This window comes from Macaca fascicularis, chromosome 2, assembly GCF_037993035.2.
Source record: "Macaca fascicularis isolate 582-1 chromosome 2, T2T-MFA8v1.1".
NCBI classification, from domain to species: Eukaryota; Metazoa; Chordata; class Mammalia; order Primates; family Cercopithecidae; genus Macaca; species Macaca fascicularis.
The window spans coordinates 92,715,138-92,733,634 of NC_088376.1; the positions used below are offsets into that span (position 1 = coordinate 92,715,138).

The following is an 18,497-nucleotide window of genomic DNA, read 5'->3' on the forward strand; positions in this document are numbered from 1 at the left end:
CAATCTCAGCTCACTGCAGCCTCCGCCTCCCGGGTTCAAGTGATTCTCCTGCCTCAGCCTCCTGAGTAGCTGGGACTACAGGTGTGCACCACCACGCCCAGCTGATTTTTATATTTTTAGTGGTGACAGGTTTTCACCATATTAGGCAGGTGGTCTTGAACTCCTGACCTCGTGATCTGCCTGCCTCAGCCTCTCAAAGTGCTGGGATTATAGGCATGAGCCACTGCACCAGGCCAAAATGTTATTTTCAACAGTTTACAGATGAGGGAAAGTAACTTTCTCAATGTCACACAGTTAGTAAGGTTCAGCCTAGAATCTGCGTTCTCAGAAACTCAGTCCTGATTATAGAAACAACTATAATCTGCTACCCATCTGCCTTGTCTTAATTCCTTTCTGTCTCCTGGTTCACTGTTTTCTTTTTCTTTTTTTTTTTTTTTTTGAGACGGAGTCTCGCTCTGTTGCCCAGGCTGGATAGAGTGCAGTGGCATGATCTCGGCTCACTGCGACCTTCACCTCCTGGGTTCAAGTGATTCTCCTGCCTCAGCCTCCTGAGTAGCTGGGACTACAGGTGCATCCCACCATGCCCGGCTAATTTTTGTATTTTTAGTAGGGATGGAATTTCACTATGTTGACCAGACAGGTCTCGAACTCCTGACCTCGTCATCCACCCACCTCTGTCTCCCAAAGTGTTGGGATTACTGACGTTAGCCACCGCGCCCAGCCACTGTTTTCTACTTTCATCCTTTTTCTTTTCTCTCATTTTCCCTTCTTTCTTTCCTGTTCTTATACAAAAGGAAAAACACAAGAAAACAACAAATATTGTTTCATTGTATTGGGAAAAATACGTTATGGATGTACTAGATATTTTACCTTACTTATTTTCAGGTTTTTTAGGATAAGGATCAAAAGTAGCAGAGTCGTAAAGGTCTTATCAGTTAGAAGTGGTAGGAAATAGAAGGAATCCTCAAATTGGATAATTTCAGGAGAGTTTTTTTTTTTTTTTTTTTTTTTGAGACGGAGTCTGGCTCTGCTGCCCAGGCTGGAGTACAGTGGCCGCATCTCAGCTCACTGCAAGCTCCGCCTCCCGGGTTTACGCCATTCTCCTGCCTCAGCCTCCCGAGTACCTGGGACTACAGGCGCCCGCCACCTCGCCCGGCTAGTACAATTTTTAAAATGTCATTGGGACACAGGGAAACTACATGATGGAGTGAAGCACCAGTTGGGCTCTGTCGCCACTGACAGGCCTGATAGCACCTCTAGAGGCCAAGAGAAGTTGTGGCCTCCAGAACCTGAAGACAGGGAAAGGTATTTAGAGGGGGCCATCTGACAGGTACTCTGATCTCCAGTCCAGGGATGCAAACAAGTAAGAGGTGGTGGAAACTGTTTCAAGAGCTCTCTGCCCATCCAGCATCTCTGGCTGCGGCACTCCATTGGCTGGTCCCACTTAAGGCCAGAAGACAAAAGAGCCTGTTGATGCAGTCTATGCAGGTCAGCCTCCCAGAACACAGAGCAGGCAGAAGAATGGAACAAAGACCTGGAGAGGTAAACAAGATATTCAGCATAAGACCCAAATTGTGAAAAGATGCAGTGTAACTACTCCAACTGCAGATATTTCTTTGTCTCCCAAAAGCTTTCTTTTTTGCTAATATTAGAAATAACTCTCAGATTAATCCCATCACAATTCAGGTAACTTCCTTGCACAAATTGCAACAACATTAACTATTTTGTTTGCATCTAATTTATCACATATATCTTTTATAGCAACTATAATTGTTCCTAAGTTTTTGTAGTGTGGATAGGAGTATGCCACTCCTAGAACACAGAAACAGGCAGGCCTATGGTCTCCTACGTCAGATGGCTAGGCCCTGGTACTCGGAAACACAATGTTGAGAGTTGCTATGTCCCCAGACTATATTACTAGCCTCAGGCAGCCTCTTTTTCACAATGCTTAAAAATAACGGTTCTGGCCAGGTGCAATGGCTCACGCCTGTGATCCCAGCACTTTGGGAGGCTGAGGTGGGTGATCACCTGAGGTCAGAAGTTCGAGACCAGCCTAACCAACATGGTGAAAACCCCATCTCTACTAAAAGTACAAAAAAAATTAGCCAGGCATGGTGGCACGCGCCTGTAACGCCAGCTACTTGGGAGGCTGCAGCAGGAGAATCTCTTGAACCTGGGAGATGGAGGTTGCAGTGAGCCAAGATCGCACCACTGCACTCCAGCCTGGGCGACAAGAGTGAGACTCCATTTCAAAAATAAAAAAAAACTAAAGGGCTCTGAAGTTAGATTCTGCTACTTGTTAACTCTATGATACTAGGTAAATTATTTCTGCCCATATTAACTATTTATAAAACAGAGAATAATGGTACCATCTACCTCAAATGGTCATCCTAAGGGCTAGATATATTAACAGATGCAAAGTGATTAGAGCAATGTCTAACACATAGCAAGCACTGAACAAATTTTAGCTTTTATTATTACCTCAAAAATAAATGTCTTTTTGTGTGACACAAATTGGCTTATTATAAAGAAACTGTGTGTAAGAAAACAGATCTATTCACATAAATTAGTATTAGAAAAGCAACTCAAAGTGATTTTGAGATCACTTACAGAAACATCAGGGCAGCCGGGCGCGTTGGCTCATGCCTGTAATCCCAGCACTTTGGGAGGCCGAGACGGGCGGATCACGAGGTCAGGAGATCGAGACCATCCTGGCTAACACGGTGAAACCCCGTCTCTACTAAAAAATACAAAAAACTAGCTGGGCGCGGTGGCGGGCGCCTGTAGTCCCAGCTACTCAGGAGGCTGAGGCAGGAGAATGGCGTGAACCTGGGAGGCGGAGCTTGCAGTGAGCTGAGATCCAGCCACTGCACTCCAGCCTGGGCGACAGAGCGAGACTCCGTCTCCAAAAAAAAAAAAAAAGAAACATCAGGGCAGAAACTACATCCAAGTAAGCAATTGCAAGTAAACACAGTCGAGAAACCAACTTTGCAATACGGGGTCTCATATCAAATCTGCTTTCTGTGTAGGTAGAATATTACATTTCCCTTGTTCCACAATTCTTTGCCAAATATTTTTTGGGTCATTCCATGGGACCAAAAGCTTAGGTCAACTTGCTTTCTCCTTGGCACCTCTTCATGGATTCCACATCTCAAGTGTCCTGAAACAGCCACTTTCCCCCTCTGTCTACAGCTCTGCTGGTTTCATTTAATGCCACTATTTTACCTGCTCCTGAGGACAATGCTTTCTTCACCATTCTTATTACTACAATTCTCTAGTCAACTTTGCCCAGTTCATTCTTAAGGCCCTGGTTTATTCTTTTTAGATACCTTTAGCCTTATCAACTTTATTCTTGCCAATTCACGCCTCATACAGATAATTGCCTGTGAACATTTATTTTCCATACTGTCTATAACCTTCATGGATCCAAAAGTGAAAGTATAGTAGGCATGTTGTTATAGATAAATAAAAAGGTTTATTAGTCATTTAGCAAGACCAATGTTTTCCAAACTTCAGATAATGAACCCTGAAAGGTCAAAAACTAACTTTCATTGGCAGATGATAGAATTTTTTAAGCTAAACAAAATACAATGAAATAGACTAGAATAATTAAAAAAAAAAAAAAAAAAAAAAAAAGGAATGTAACCAACCGGGTTCAGTGGCTCACACCTGAGATCCCAGGACTTTGGGAGGCCGAGGTGGGCGGATCACGAGGTAAGGAGTTTGAGACCAGCTGGACCAACATGGTGAAACCCCATCTCTACTAAAAATACAAAAATTAGCCAGGTGTGGCGGCAAATGCTTGTAATCCGAGCTACTCAGGACGCTGAGGCAGGAGAATCGCTTGAACCCAGGAGGCGGAGTTTGCAATGAGCCGAGATCACGCCACTGCACTCCAGCTTGGGTGACAGAGTGAGACTCCATCTCAAAAAAAAAAAAAAAAAAAGTAACCATAAAATAAGAGTATTCGGGAGGCTAAGCAGGAGGACTACTTGAACCCAGGAGTTTGAGTCTAGTCTGGACAACATAGTGAGACTCCATCTTTTGAAAAGAACAATAGTAGTAAGAGTATACATTGTTTCATAAAACTATAAAACTTTAGTTTTAGTTTTCTTTTTTGAAGGAGTCTCGCTCTGTCTTCCAGGCTGGAGTGCAGTGGCATGATCTCGGCTCACTGCAACCTCCACTTCCCAGGTTCAAGCAATTCTCCTGCCTCAGCCTCTGAGCAGCTGGGACTACAGGGGCCCACCACCATACCCAGCTAATTTTTGTATTTTTAGTAGAGACAGGGTTTCTCCATGTTGGCCAGGTTGGTCTCAAACTCCTAACGTCAAGTTATCTGCCCGCCTCAGCCTCCCAAAGTGCTGGGATTACAGGCGTGGACCACTAAGCCCAGCCTGTTTTAATTTTTATGTGTATATATATGCTTGGTAGCCATGTAAAATGTATTTCTTCCTCTGGGTTAAGATTTTTTAAAGTTTGAGAGCTACTCACATTTATTTATTTGTTGCTTTGAAAATGTTCTTAGTCTTCTCCATAATGATACTTTTACATTTTCAATTACATTGTATACTGCTTGAGGGAAAGGACTCTCTCATTTACCTTTTGCATAACAGTTCCACAATTCAATTGAACAGACATTACTGAAAGCCCTAACACATAAAATATAATAATTCAATGAATACTGACCATCGGCTGGGCACGGTGGCTCACACCTATAAACCCAGCACTTTGGGAGGCCGAGGTGGGCAGATCACAAGGTCAGTAGTTCAAGACTAGCCTGGCCAATATGGTGAAACCCGGTCTCTAATGAAAATACAAAAATTAGTCAGGGGTAGTGGCGTGTGCCTGTAGACCCAGCTACTCGGAAGACTGAGGCGGAAGAATCACTTGAACCCAGGAGGCAGAGATTGCAGTGAGCTGAGATTGTGCCACTCCACTCCAGCCTGGGGGACAGAGTGAGACTCCATCTCAAAACAAACAAACAAACAAACAAAAATACTGACCATCCTGACATCTGCACAACTAAAAAAAAAGAAGGCAGTGCTACTTGAAAGTAAGTCTGTAAATGAACTAAAATTTATCTTGTAATTTATGGAATACTCACTACCATTTGTTCAATGCCATTAAATTAAATGAAAAGAATTGATCATATACTATGTGCCATCTCAGGCATTTTGTTAGGTGTTCAAGATAGATATGTGACTATAGTCCCTGCTCTAAAGGAGTTCATGATTTATAAAGGATATGTATTTTGATTAGTGATGGTGAAATGAATCTATACATCGTCATGGCCTTAGTCAGTATGCTTGAGATTTTCTGATTAATTGAACACTTTATATACGTGGTTCTCTTCTTTTTAAATTAACATGTAAAGAAACCTTAAGCTTTTTTATTTCTTTTTTTTTTTTTGAGATGGAGTTTCTCTCTTGTTGCCCAGGCTGGAGTGCAATGGTGTGATCCTGGCTCACTGCAACCTCCTCCTCCCAGGTTCAAGCAATTCTCCTGCTTCAGCCTCCTGAGTAGCTGGGACTGCAGGTGTGTGCCACCATGACCAGCGAATTTTTTTGTGTGTTTTTAGATGGGGTTTCACCATGTTGGCCAAGCTGATCTCGAACTCCCGACCTCAGGTGATCCGCCCAACTCGGCCTCTCAAAGTGCTGGAATTACTGGCGTGAGCCACTACACTAGGCCAAGTTTAAGCTTTTTTATGTCAAATTTTATATATTTATATATTTTTTGAAATAAGCCTGAGCTCCACATACATTGACTCAAGGGGTTAGAATCCCAAGTATACCTTAACATCTCTGAACATGTTTCCTCTTCTTAAAAGTGTGAGTACAGCCATGGTGGCTCACACCTGTAATACCAGCATCTTGGGAGGCTGAGGCTGGCAGATTACTTGAGGTCAAAAGTTTGAGACGAGCCTGGCCAACATGGCAAAACCCCCCACTCTACCAAAAATACAAACATTAGCTAGATGTGGTAGTAGGAGCCTGTAATCCCAGCTACTTGTGAGGCTGAGGCCGAAGAATCTCTTGAACCCAGGAGGCGGAAGCTGCAGTGAGCTGAGATCATGCCACTGCACTCCAGCCTGGGTGACAGAGTGAGACTGCGTCTCCAAAAAAAAAAAAAAAAAAAAAAAACAGACTTTTGTTTTGCTATTGTTGTACTGCCATTCTCCCTTCATTGGAAAGCATTATCATTCTTTTCCTTGTAAACAACACTCCAGGAACATCACTAGGAATGCCTCTTTGAGCAAACCTCTAAGTGATTCTCTGAGGAAAAATGCCAAGAAGAAAGGCTGTTGGGTCAAAGGGTATTGTCGACTAAAAGAGTCACACTCTGTAAAATATTTGAAGAGTTATTCTGAGCCAAATATGAGTGATGTGCCCACGACACAGCCTTCAGGAGCCCTCGAGAACATGTTCCCAAGGTGGTTGGAACCCAGCTTCGTTTTATACTTCTTTTTTTTTTTTGAAACTGAGTCTTGCTCTGTCACCCAGGCTGGAGTGCAGTGGCACGATCTCAGATCACTGCAACCTCCGCCTCCCGGGTTCAAGTGATTCTCCTTCCTCAACCTCCCAAGTAGCTGGGATTACGGGCACCTGCCACCACACCCAGCTAATTTCTGTATTTTTAGTAGAGACAAGGTTTCATCATGTAGGCCACGCTGGTCTCAAACTCCTGACCTCAGGTGATCCACTTGCCTCAGCCTCCCAAAGTGCTGGGATTACAGGCATGAGTCACCATGCCCAGTCGGTTTTATACATTTTAGAGAGGCATGAGACATCAATCAAATACATCTAAGAACTACATTGGTTTGGTCCAGAAAGGCGGGACAACTCAAAGCAGGGGCTTCCAGGCTCTAGGTGAATTTAAACATTTTCTGGTTGACAACTGGTTGAGTTTGTCTAAAGACCTGGGAGTGATAGAAAGAGAAGTTTCAGGTTAAGATAAAGATTGTGGAGACCAAAGTTGTTTTGAAGTCTTATAGCGGCTGCCCTTAGAGACGATGGATGACAAATATTACCTATTCTGATCTCAGTTAATCTCTTTAGGATTGGGAGGGTCTAGAAGAAAAAGATTTAGCTATGTTAATGGAGTATCTTTACAGATGTAAATTTTCCCCCACAAAGAACAGCTTTGCAGGGCCATTTCAAAATATGGCAAAGAAACATGTTTTGGGATAAAATACTTTGATTTTCTTCCTTGTCTTGTAATGTTATGCCATCAGGTTGGAAAGTAAGTCACGCTATATAGCGTTAAATAAAATCTATCTGATAAGAATGTATTATTTGTAGGGCATTACTCCCCAGACCCCTTAGATAGGAATTTGGGCAAGATGGAAAAAAAAAATCAGAGTTAGGTCCTCAATATATACATTTAAAATTTCATTAGGGACCAGATATGGTGGCTCACTCCTGTAATCTCAGCACTTTGGGAGGCCAAGCGGGTGGATTGCTTGAGGTCAGGACTTCGAGATCAGCCTGGCCAACATGGGGAAACCCCGTCTCTACTAATAATACAAAAATTAGCCCGGCATGATGGCACACGCCTGTGGTCCCAGCTATTTGGGAGGCTGAGGCGGGAGAATCACTTGAACTTGGGGGGCAGTTCAAGTGAGCTGGGATTGTCCAGTCTCAGAGAGAGTGAGACCCTGTCTCTAAATAAATAAATACATACATACATAAGGCTGGGCACGGTGGCTCATGCCTGTAATCCCAACACTTTGGGAGACCAAGACAGGTGGGTCACCTGAGGTCAGGAGTTCAAGACCAGTCTGACCAACATGGCAAAACCTCGTCTCTACTAAAAATACAAAAATTAACCGGATGTGGTGGTGCATGCCTGTAATCCTAGCTACTCGGGAGGCTGAGACAGGAGAATTGCTTGAACCCTGGAGACAGAGGTTGCAGTGAACCAAGATTGCCCCACTGCACTCCAGCCTGGGCAACAGAGCAAGACTCCATGTCAAATAAATAAATAAATAAATATAAAATTTCATTAGGTTAGACCTTCAGCAATGGCTATGCCAATTTATAAACACTGGTAAATGTTTGAGATTGCCCATATCCCACTGGCATTTAGTAATATATACTCATTTTTAAGGTATAATCCTTTTTTCAAATTTATTTTTAATAGATAGATGTATAATTATACAGGTATGTATGTGGGAATTTATGTATATAAGTTTTTAATGAAAACAGCCATTCTCTGCCCTAAGCTTTCTCACAACTGGTATCTGTTTCCCACAGGCAGTCATTGGCAGCTCTGCTAGCTATTTTCTCTGGTATTTATCTCCACATTTGTGAGTACTGTGCTTCTATGGCTATTTGTTAATTTATCATTTTTCGAATTTTTTCTCTTTTCTTTTTGAAATAGGTTGTGGCTGTGTCATCCAGGCTGGAGTGCAGTGGCATGATCGTGGCTCACTAGAGCCTTAGCTGCTGGGCTCAAGTGATCCTCCCACTTCAGTCTCCTGACTAGCTAGTGCTACAGGCACACATCACCACGCCTGGCTATTTATTTATTTATTTATTTATTTTTGAGACAGAATCTCACTCTGTTACCCAGGCTGCAGTGCAGTGGCACCATTTCCGCTCACTGCAGCCTCTGCCTCCCAGGTTCAAGCAATGCACCTGATTCAGCCTCCCAAGTAGCTGGGATTACAGGCATGCACCACCATGCCCGGCTAATTTTTGTATTTTTAGTAGAGACGAGGTTTCACCATGTTGGCCAAGCTGGTCTCAAACTCCTGACCTCAAGTGATCCGCCCTCCTCGACCTCCCAAAGTGCTGGGATTACAGGCGTGAGCCACCGTGCCCAGCGTATGCTGGCTAATTTTTTTTAAAAGTTTGTAGAGACAGCCGGGCGGGGTGGCTCACGCCTGTAATCCCAGCACTTTGGGAGGCCGAGGGGGGCGGATCATGAGGTCAGGAGATCAAGACCATCCTGGCTAACACAGTGAAACCCCATCTCTTTTTTTTTTGTTTGTTTTGTTTTGTTTTGTTGTTTTTTTTGTTGTTTTTTTGTTGTTGTTTTTTGAGACGGAGTCTCACGCTGTTGCCCAGGCTGGAGTGCAGTGGCGCGATCTCGGCTAACTGCAAGCTCCGCCTCCTCGGTTCACGCCATTCTCCTGCCTCAGCCTCCTGAGTAGCTAGGACTACAGGCGCCCGCCACCGCGCCCGGCTAATTTTTTGTATTTTTAGTAGAGACGGGGTTTCACTGTGGTCTCGATCTCCTGACCTTGTGATCCGCCCGCCTCGGCCTCCCAAAGTGCTGGGATTACAGGCTTGAGCCACCGCGCCCGGCCGTGAAACCCCATCTCTACCAAAAATACAAAAAAATTAGCCGGGCGTGGTGGCGGGCACCTGTAGTCCCAGCTACTCGGGAGGCTGAGGCAGGAGAATGTTGTGAACCCGGGAGTCAGAACTTGCAGTGAGCCGAGATCGTGCCACTGCACTCCAGCCTGGGCGACTGAGGGAGACTCCCCCGTCTCAAAAAAAAAAAAAAAAATGTTTGTAGAGACATGATTTTGAGACAGGTCTCCAATTCCTGGTCTCTAGTGATCCTCCCACTTCGGATTCCCAAAGTGCTGGGATTATTATAGGTGTTAGCCACTGCCACCGGCCTTTTTTTTTTTTTTTTTTTTTTTTTGAGACGGAGTTTCGCTCTTGTTGCCCAGGCTGGAGTGCACTGGTGCGATCTCGGCTCACCGCAACCTCCACCTCCCAGGTTTTTAAACGATTCTCTTGCCTCCTCAGCCTCCCGAGTAGCTGGGATTACAGGCAGGGGCCACCACGCCCAGCTAATTTTTGTATTTTTAGTAGAGACGGGGTTTCTCCATGTTGGTCAGGCTGGTCTCTAACTCCCAACCTCAGGTGATCCGCCCATCTCGGCCTCCCAAAGTACTGGGCTTATAGGCGTGAGCCACCGCTCCGTGCCCTAGCCTTATCATTTTTAGATATTGCTTAATGACTTTGATGGATGACTAACCTTTCCACATGTATAGCTATCATTTCCCCTCCCCCATCATCCCAACATAGCTTTATCACACTTTTTGGAGGAATAGTCAATATTTACATTATAATTGATATAGGAGTTAAGAAGAAATCACTTAGGCAGATGGTGAGTATACAGAAGTCCTCAGTCAGACTTTTCTTTTTAATGAGAGGCAGCCCCAAATCATTTTCTAACAAAGAGCAGCCTGTTAGCTGGGCGCAGTGGCTCACGCCTGTAATCCCAGCACTTTGGGAGGCCGAGGCAGGCGGATCACCTGAGGTCAGTTCAAGACCAGCCTGGCCAACATGGTGAAACCCCGTCTCCACAAAAACAGAAAAATTAGCTGGGCGTGATGGCGGGTGCCTGTAATCCCAGCTACTTGGGAGGCTGAGGCGGGAGAATAGCTTGAACCTGGGAGAAGAGGTTGCAGTGAGCTGAGTTCCAGCCACTGCACTCCAGCCTAGATGACAGAGAGAGAGAGACTCTGTCTCAAAAAAAAAAAAAAAAAAAAAAAAAAAAAAAAAGAGCAGTCTGTAAAGTCTAGCTGCAGACATACACAAGCAAGCTGGGAGCTTGAACAAGTGAATGCCAGCAGGAACTAGGGACCAGACATGTTCAAGATGGTGGCTCCGTCTTCCCTTGTCTTTGTCAGCCACGTGTACAGTAAAGAGCAGACAAGATGGCCCCCATGAACTGAAAAGCTCGTTTGCATAATAAGATTAGGGCGGGGACCAGCCTTCCCCTTGTGCTATGTAAGCGTCATAGCCCTAAGTACATCAGACACTGCCTCCTCAAACCGGACTATAAAATCTGCTGCGTTCCACTAAGTCTCCTTTTTTCCCCCAGATCTGTTTCTCTTGCCTCTCTCCTTTCTCCTCTCTCCTGTCTCTCTATCTCAAAGAGCTGCTCTCCTCTCTCCTTCCTTCTGTCTATTAAACTTTCCACTCCTTAACCCATCCACATGTGTCCATGTCCTGAATTCTTTCTCCATGTGAGACATCAAACCCCAGGGTATATATCCCAGACAACGTAGCCGTTTCACATGACTATGCACGTATTGTTCACACCTGAGCCATCTGTAGCATTACATATCCATTCTTGTGCAGCCAGAAATCCTAAAATTAATGCTGGCTTTATTTTTAACTTCAACTTTTTTTGTTGTTTTTTTGTTTTGTTTTGTTTTGACGCAGAGTTTCGCTCTTGTTGCCCAGGCCGGAGTGCAATGACGCAATCTTGCTTCACGGCAACCTCCGCCTCCTGGGATCAAGCGCCTCCTGGGATCAAGCGATTCTCCTGCCTCAGCCTCCCGGGTAGCTGGGATTACAGGCATGTGCCACTACGCCCGGTTAATTTTGTATTTTTAGTAGAGACGGGGTTTCCCCATGTTGGTCAGGCTGGTCTCGAACTCCCGACCTCAGGTGATCCGGCAGCCTCGGCCTCCCAAAGTGCTGGGATTATAGGCGTGAGCCACCGCGCCTGGCCTAAATTCACCTTATTTTTTTACTATTTATCATTAGTGTGCTCTAAAAGATTTGACATCTCTACTGAAGACCTTTTAATTATATTTTCCATATGCTCAAGCACATCAATTCCATTTCTATTTTCCTAGAACCCTCTTAGGAGGTCTCCTTCCTTCTGGACCCTGGGCTGGCTGGGCTCTGGTCTGTTGCTCTGCTGTAGTCCCGAGCCTCACCACTCCCGGGTGTTGTATACCCTATACCCTGTTTGGGTGATCTCCTGTCTCTTCTTCTTTTTCTTTGTCTTCTGTTTTTAAAAATTTACTCCTTCATTTTGATGAAGAATTTCTCTAGCCGTGTCCTAATAAAAGTTACTTGGGAGCATACTTGGAGCATTTTGTTCTTCAGTGAAAAATTATGCATTGTTTAGAGCATACCTTTCCAAGTTACCTGATTCTGATTATAGAAGCTCAGTGCGTTTCGCTACCTTTGAGCTGTTTTACAACTCTGTAAATTGTGGATAACTGATAGCAATGCAAAATAATTCTTATTTATAGACATACAATAAACAATTCACATCCCTCTACCCACCTCTACAAAAAATAAAAAATAAAAACAGCTTAATATCTATTTGGAAATTTTTTTCAAAATTCCTTTATTCCATATAAATTTGTGCTTCTTTGAATTCTCCTTTAAACTGGCTGTAAAATCTTACTGGTTCCCTCATTAACAATGAGTTAAGTAAGATATTTAGCACATGTTAATTTTATATCTGTATGTATGAGAGTCATGATTTTACCTTTTCTGAGTTATTCTTTAACAGAAGTATACATTTCAAGTTACTGTAGTCTGAAAATACCTGCTTTACCTTCATACTTTACTGATAGATTGGCTGGTTATAAAATTATAGGTTAAAAATCCAATGCCAAAAAGAACAAAGAAAAAATAAAACTGGTGTCTTTGAGAGATCATCAAAAAGATGAAATTCAGAGTTATCACTTGCGTCAGTGTAAATTACGTATTATTCTCCAAAAACGTCATCTTACCAGTAACATTCTTTTCCCTAAAACTATAACTCTTAATATAGAAGGGAAACTTTCTATTTTCTAGCCATGGCAAAAAAAGATTTCACAATGCAAGATCAGAAAAAGAAATAAAATACATGTATAAGTGACACCAGAAAACAAAATTATTAAAAAAAAATCAAGAATACTTGGATGCATTAATAATTTTTTTAAGTTCTCAAACCATATCTGAGGTGGTCACATATTAATTTGGACTTTCTCATGAGATGTGCTAAGTCAATCCTCATTTAAACAAACAGTATGACCTATAAATAAGAGTATTATGGTTACTGTCTTAATAGAAAGCTTACACACTATTTAATTAGTGAACTGGAGAATTCAAAGGAAAATGAAACACTCAAGTATTATTTCATCTTCCTCATCATTTATTCTGCTCTTTACTCCCTAGGAAGGGGACAATGAATCCACATAGTTCTAAAAATTTTACTCTAACCTGTACCCATCAAAAGAATATGAGATTCAGGCCAGGCGCGGTGCCTCATTCCTGTAATCTGAGCACCTCGGGAGGTCGAGTCGGGTGGATCACTTGAGGTCAGGAGTTCCAGAGCAGCCTGACCAACATGGTAAAACCCCGTCTCCACTACAATTACAAAAAACATTAGCTGGGCGTGGTGGCAGTCGCCTGTAATCCCAGCTACTTGTGAGGCTGAGGCAGGAGAATCGCTTGAACTCAGGAGGCAGAGGTTGCAGTGAGCTGAGATTGAGCCATTGCACTCCAGCCTGGACGACAGAGCAAGGCTCTGTTTCAAAAGAAAAAAAAAAAGAGAGAGAGAGAGAATATGAGATTGAAAACAAATTGACCATGTCCTTTATTGCTTTTTGTATACTTAGCACCTAGTCAACACTTAACATGTTTATGTATTCCAAACATGTTTAGTTGATGAATGAATAAAAAACTGCTTTTATAAGAATTTTTCGGCAGGGGCCATGGCTCATGCCTGTAATCCCAGCACTTTGGGAGGCTGCAGTGAGCCAAGATCACGCCACTGCACTCCAGCCTGGGTGACAGAGCAAGACTCCATCTCAAAATAATAATAATAATAATAGTAATAATTTTTCTTGAATGTAGATCATAATTGAAATTTTTAAAAATCTAAAAAAAAGATAATTAAAAGTCTTAGTCTGCATACAAATGTGTATTTGATTACATTTCTTAGGTTAACCAATATAGTTAATAATGTTGGGATAAGGGAAAAAACTTTTCTGTAGGTAAGAGCGTCACTTGATACAGTGGACTGGATCCAATACACCTCCCACTTCCCCTGCTCCCATGGTTTCTTTAGAGCAGTGTGTCATTATCATTACTACAACTCTTTTTAGTCATTAGTTTATTCGCAGAAAACAGAATGAAAAACTCACAAGAGAAAAACAAACAAAACACTGTTAATCAAGGTCAGATGACTCATCAAATCCCAAAAAAACAAAACAGCATTCTCTTTGTACCTTCCATTGGATGAGATGTCTTCTTTCCCATTTTCACCCAACTACACCTACTTGATTTAATGTTTTTTAAATAGAAGTATCTTCCTCTCAACATATCCATGTATATATTTAAAGCAAAACAATTTTAATCAAATTCACATGCAGATTATATGGGCTCCAGCCAATTCCTCTTATCATAATCGACCAGAACGGTGGTACTGCCATGCTTTATAGAGTTTTAGAATAATTTTCTTTGATGCACATTTCATATAATTATGAAATGATATGGCCTGTTTAAAAATATGTTTTATAAAACCAATTCCCTCCCCTGTCTTATTAACTCTTAGAAGTACTGAACAGTAAAATTTTTGAAAGTTATTTATTGCCCATCGTTTTGGCTTTGAAATTTCCTTTATATTGGAAATTGAACAAAACACTATTAAATTTCACTTGTGTTTCTAAGTAGTTTTACTTCTTATCCCAAATATATTAAACAAGTACTACAAAATACATATCATCTGTAGTTATCTTTCAAAATGCCTCATCAAAATTAGCAAAGGCAATTCATGTCCAAACAGAAAATAATTCTATGGTAAAACTGAAAAATGCCGATTTTTTTTTTTAGTTTGTAAATCATCTTTAAAAGTTTAAATGTCTGATGGGCATGGTGGCTCACAACTGTAATCCCAGCCCTTTGGGAGGCTGGGGTGGGGTGCAGAGATCACCTGAAGTCACGAGTTAGAGACCAGCCTGGCCAACATGGTCTGCTAAAAATACAAAATGGTCCTGTCTTTGCTAAAAATACAAAAATTAGCCAGGCGTGGTGGTGGGTACCTGTAATCCCAGTTACTCGGGAGGCTGAGGCAGGAGAATCGCTTGAGCCCAGGAGGCAGAAGTTGCAGTGAGCCCAAATTGCACCATTGCACTGCAGTCTGGGTGACTAGTGAAACTCTGTCTCAAAAAAAACAAAAAAAAGAAGAAGAAAGGAAATAAAAAACAGATACAGCCTCAGCCTAAACTAACACGTAATGGAGCAGTAGTAATTAAAACAATCTTATCCATACAATTGAACAATATGCACCATTAAGAGGAATGGAATAGGACCACAGTTCCCAAATTTTGTGCCACAGGCACCAGGACATGGCAGTGAATTTACATGAGTGCTATGGGATCCTTTTTTTTTGAGACAGAGTCTCAGTCTGTCACCCAGGCTGGACTGCAGTGGCACGATCTTGGCTTACTACAACCTCCACCTCCCGGGTTCAAGCGATTCTCCTGCCTCAGCCTCCTGAGTAGCTGGGATTACAGGAGCGCACCACCACGCCCGGCTAATTTTTGCATTTTTAGTAGAGACAGGGTTTCACTATATTGGTCAGGCTAGTCTCAAACTCCTGATATCAAGTAATCCGCCCACCTCGGCCTCCCAGAATGCTGGGATTACAAGTGTGAGCCACAGGGCCCAGCCATTTTACGTTTTTAAAATAAACATTGTGACACTTAACATCTGTTAGGCATTGTGCAAACTACTGTCAAGGTATTTGACAGCTCATACATTAGACTATCCTACATTCTATTCCATGATGTCATAAGCTTGCACGCATAGGGTTTTCAGTGATTGATGTGAAAAAAACAAAAATCAAACAGGAAACACTGGTAGTAGTATGTTTTGTTAGGGATCTTAATTACATATGTAAAACCCCTTCACCTTTGCCACATTCTGTTGGTTACAAGCAAGTTCCAGGTTCTACCCACACAAAAACATGCATACCAGGAAGCAGAATCAGGAGGGCTACTTTAGAATTCTGCCTACCACAATGTACAGAGTGTAGAACCTACTGATGACTGAAAATCTGTGAAACACAGCTTTAACCAACCAACTCTCTCTAGACTGTTTCATTCATTCATTCATTCATTCATTCATTCATTCATTCATTCATTCATCTATCCATTCATTCATCTGACTTATGTGAAGCACTTAGAGCCAGGCACATAATAAACTGATCATAAGTGTTGACTACCATCATTTTTATTTTTTTTGTGTTTTAAGCAACAATTGAAGATTGTCTATGCTCAACGCTAGGTAGTAGAAGGGAATACAAAGAAAAATAAGACTGACCTCTGTTTAAATTCTGGGAGTGAAGGTGGAGGACACCCACATAAACAAGCGATAACAATTCGATAGACTATGCAATATTACAACTCTGCACCATGTAAGATGGGTGTGCAAAGAAGGAATGCCAATTTTGCACTGTGTCAGTGGTGCCTCCACAGAGCAGAAGACAATTTAGTGGCATCTTGAAGATACTGTAGTTTGGCTGATAGTCAAGGAAGGGGACATTTCGAACCTATGAACAACATGAAAAATGACAACAGTGTGAAAAAGCAAAATTCAGCCCAGTTTAAGTTTTTCCCTCTGTTCACATAGAATTTGAAAATATTTATACTGCGTTGTATTATACCACATAAGTGTTTGCAACATTTTGTACTCATTATTTTTCACCAACTCACATGCTCTTTGAAGGAAGTTTTAAAAATATACATATCAACTATACTTGGTACTTAATAAGTAATTAATGAATGGGGAGATGGATTTCAGATTGAATTGGGAATAATACTATAAGCCACACTAAGAGGTCTGGAATTAATATATTTGTGAAAGGTAGCTGTGAGGTAATGTTAAGAACAAAGACTCTAGAGTCAAACTACCTGGCTCTGCCAAATTACTGATCTTGGGCAAATCATTTAACCTCTCTATGTCCTGGTATTTGCATTTGTAAAACTGGAATGAAAAATGCTGTTTCAAAAGGGCTGATGCAAAGATTAAATAATATAAAGTACTTAGAAGAATATCTGGCATATATTACATGTTCAACGTATGTTTAAAATGGTGATAATATGATGAATTGATAGTGTCAGATAACAAACAAGAAATCGTATGTTTAGAAGTAAGAAGACCATTTGACTAAGGTTTTTTGTTTTTTGTTTGTTTGTTTTTGCAGTTTTTACATTTTTATTTAAATACAAAACGTGCATATGAGTTGTCTACTCATTTTCTTTGCTGCGCAGCCTGGCATTGGGGTTGGTGACTCTGATGGCCAGCTGGGCAGCTCTTTCCACCATGGCTTTGTGGTTCTTGGAGGAAACACTGTGAGCAATCTCAGCACAGTAAGATTTGTTGCATATCAGCAGCACTTTCAGCTCCTTGATGTTGTGGAACAGGAACTTCCAGAAGCCACTGGGCAGCATGTGCTTTGTAGTTTTTGTTGCTCCCATAACCAATGTTGGGCATCAAGATCTGGCCCTTGAACCTTCTATGAACCCCGTTGTCAGTACCTCTGGGTTTCCGCCAGTTAGGCTTCATTTTGATGTATCGGTCAGACTGGTGCCAGATGAACTTCTTCGTTCTCTTTTCGACAATCTTGGGCTTCACAAGGGATCTGAGGGCAAACATGATTCTGAGGAGGAGATGACTGCCACTTCCGTAAGCAGCGCCCAGGTTGGGGTTTTAAAAAATTAACTTATTTATTTTGAGACAAGGTTATAAGACTATATATATATATATATATATTTTTTTTTTTTTTTGAGATGGAGCCTTGCTCGGGAATGCCAGGCTGGGGTCCAGTGGTGCAACCTCGGCTCACTGCAACCTCAGCCTCCTGGGTTCAAGCAATTCTCCTGTCTCAGCCTCCCGAATAGCTGGGATTACAGGTGCCCACCAGTATGCCCAGCTAATTTTTTTTGTATTTTTAGTAGAGATGGGGTTTCACTATGTTGGCCAGGCTGGTTTTGAACTCCTGACCTCAAGTGATCCACCGGCCTCAGCCTCCCACAGCACTAGGATTACAGGCATGAGCCACCGTGACCGGCTGAGATTTTCTAACTTTTGTACTTTTGTAAAGACTGGTTTTCACCGTGTTGCCCAGGCTGGTCTCGAACTCCTGGCCTCAAATGATCCACCTACCTTCGCCTTCCAAAGTGCTATGGTTACATGTATGAATCACCACACCTGGCCTAAGGTTGACTTTTAAAAAAAGAATTCTTATCAGTAGAGAGGGATAAAGACTGAAAAATCACAATGGAGAAGGCAAAAACCAGTTAGGATAAAGACTGAAAAATCACAATGGAGAAGGCAAAAAACAGTTAAAGGGCTACTGCAAGCATACAGAAGAGATGAGTAGAAACTGAAGGAATACAATGAGAATGTAGATAAAGAGATAAAAGTGAGATATTTAAAATGTTGAAGTAATGAGGCCTACTAGGTAGAGATGTGATAAGAAATGAGGAGAGATTCATGGGTAAATTTAAGTTTTTACTTAAACAAAACATTATGAACAATTGGGTACATAATGATGCCATTAGTTAACATAGAATATAGAAGATCCCTTTATTTGTGGAGGCAGATAAGTTCTTTTTGGAAAAAATTATATTTGAGGTCTCTTCAAAACTTGCAATGATTTTAGAGAAGATTAAGTTTTGGGAGTCTCTAGTGAATGTTCAGCATTTAAGATGGTTGGATATAAAAATGCTC

General features: G+C 42.0%; 1 pseudogene; it reads right to left on the reverse strand.

Annotated features, from left to right (window-relative positions):
• Positions 1 to 17,011: 17,011 nt before the first annotated feature.
• On the reverse strand, positions 17,012 to 17,420 carry LOC102136938 (large ribosomal subunit protein eL32-like; annotated as a pseudogene).
• Positions 17,421 to 18,497: the final 1,077 nt, after the last annotated feature.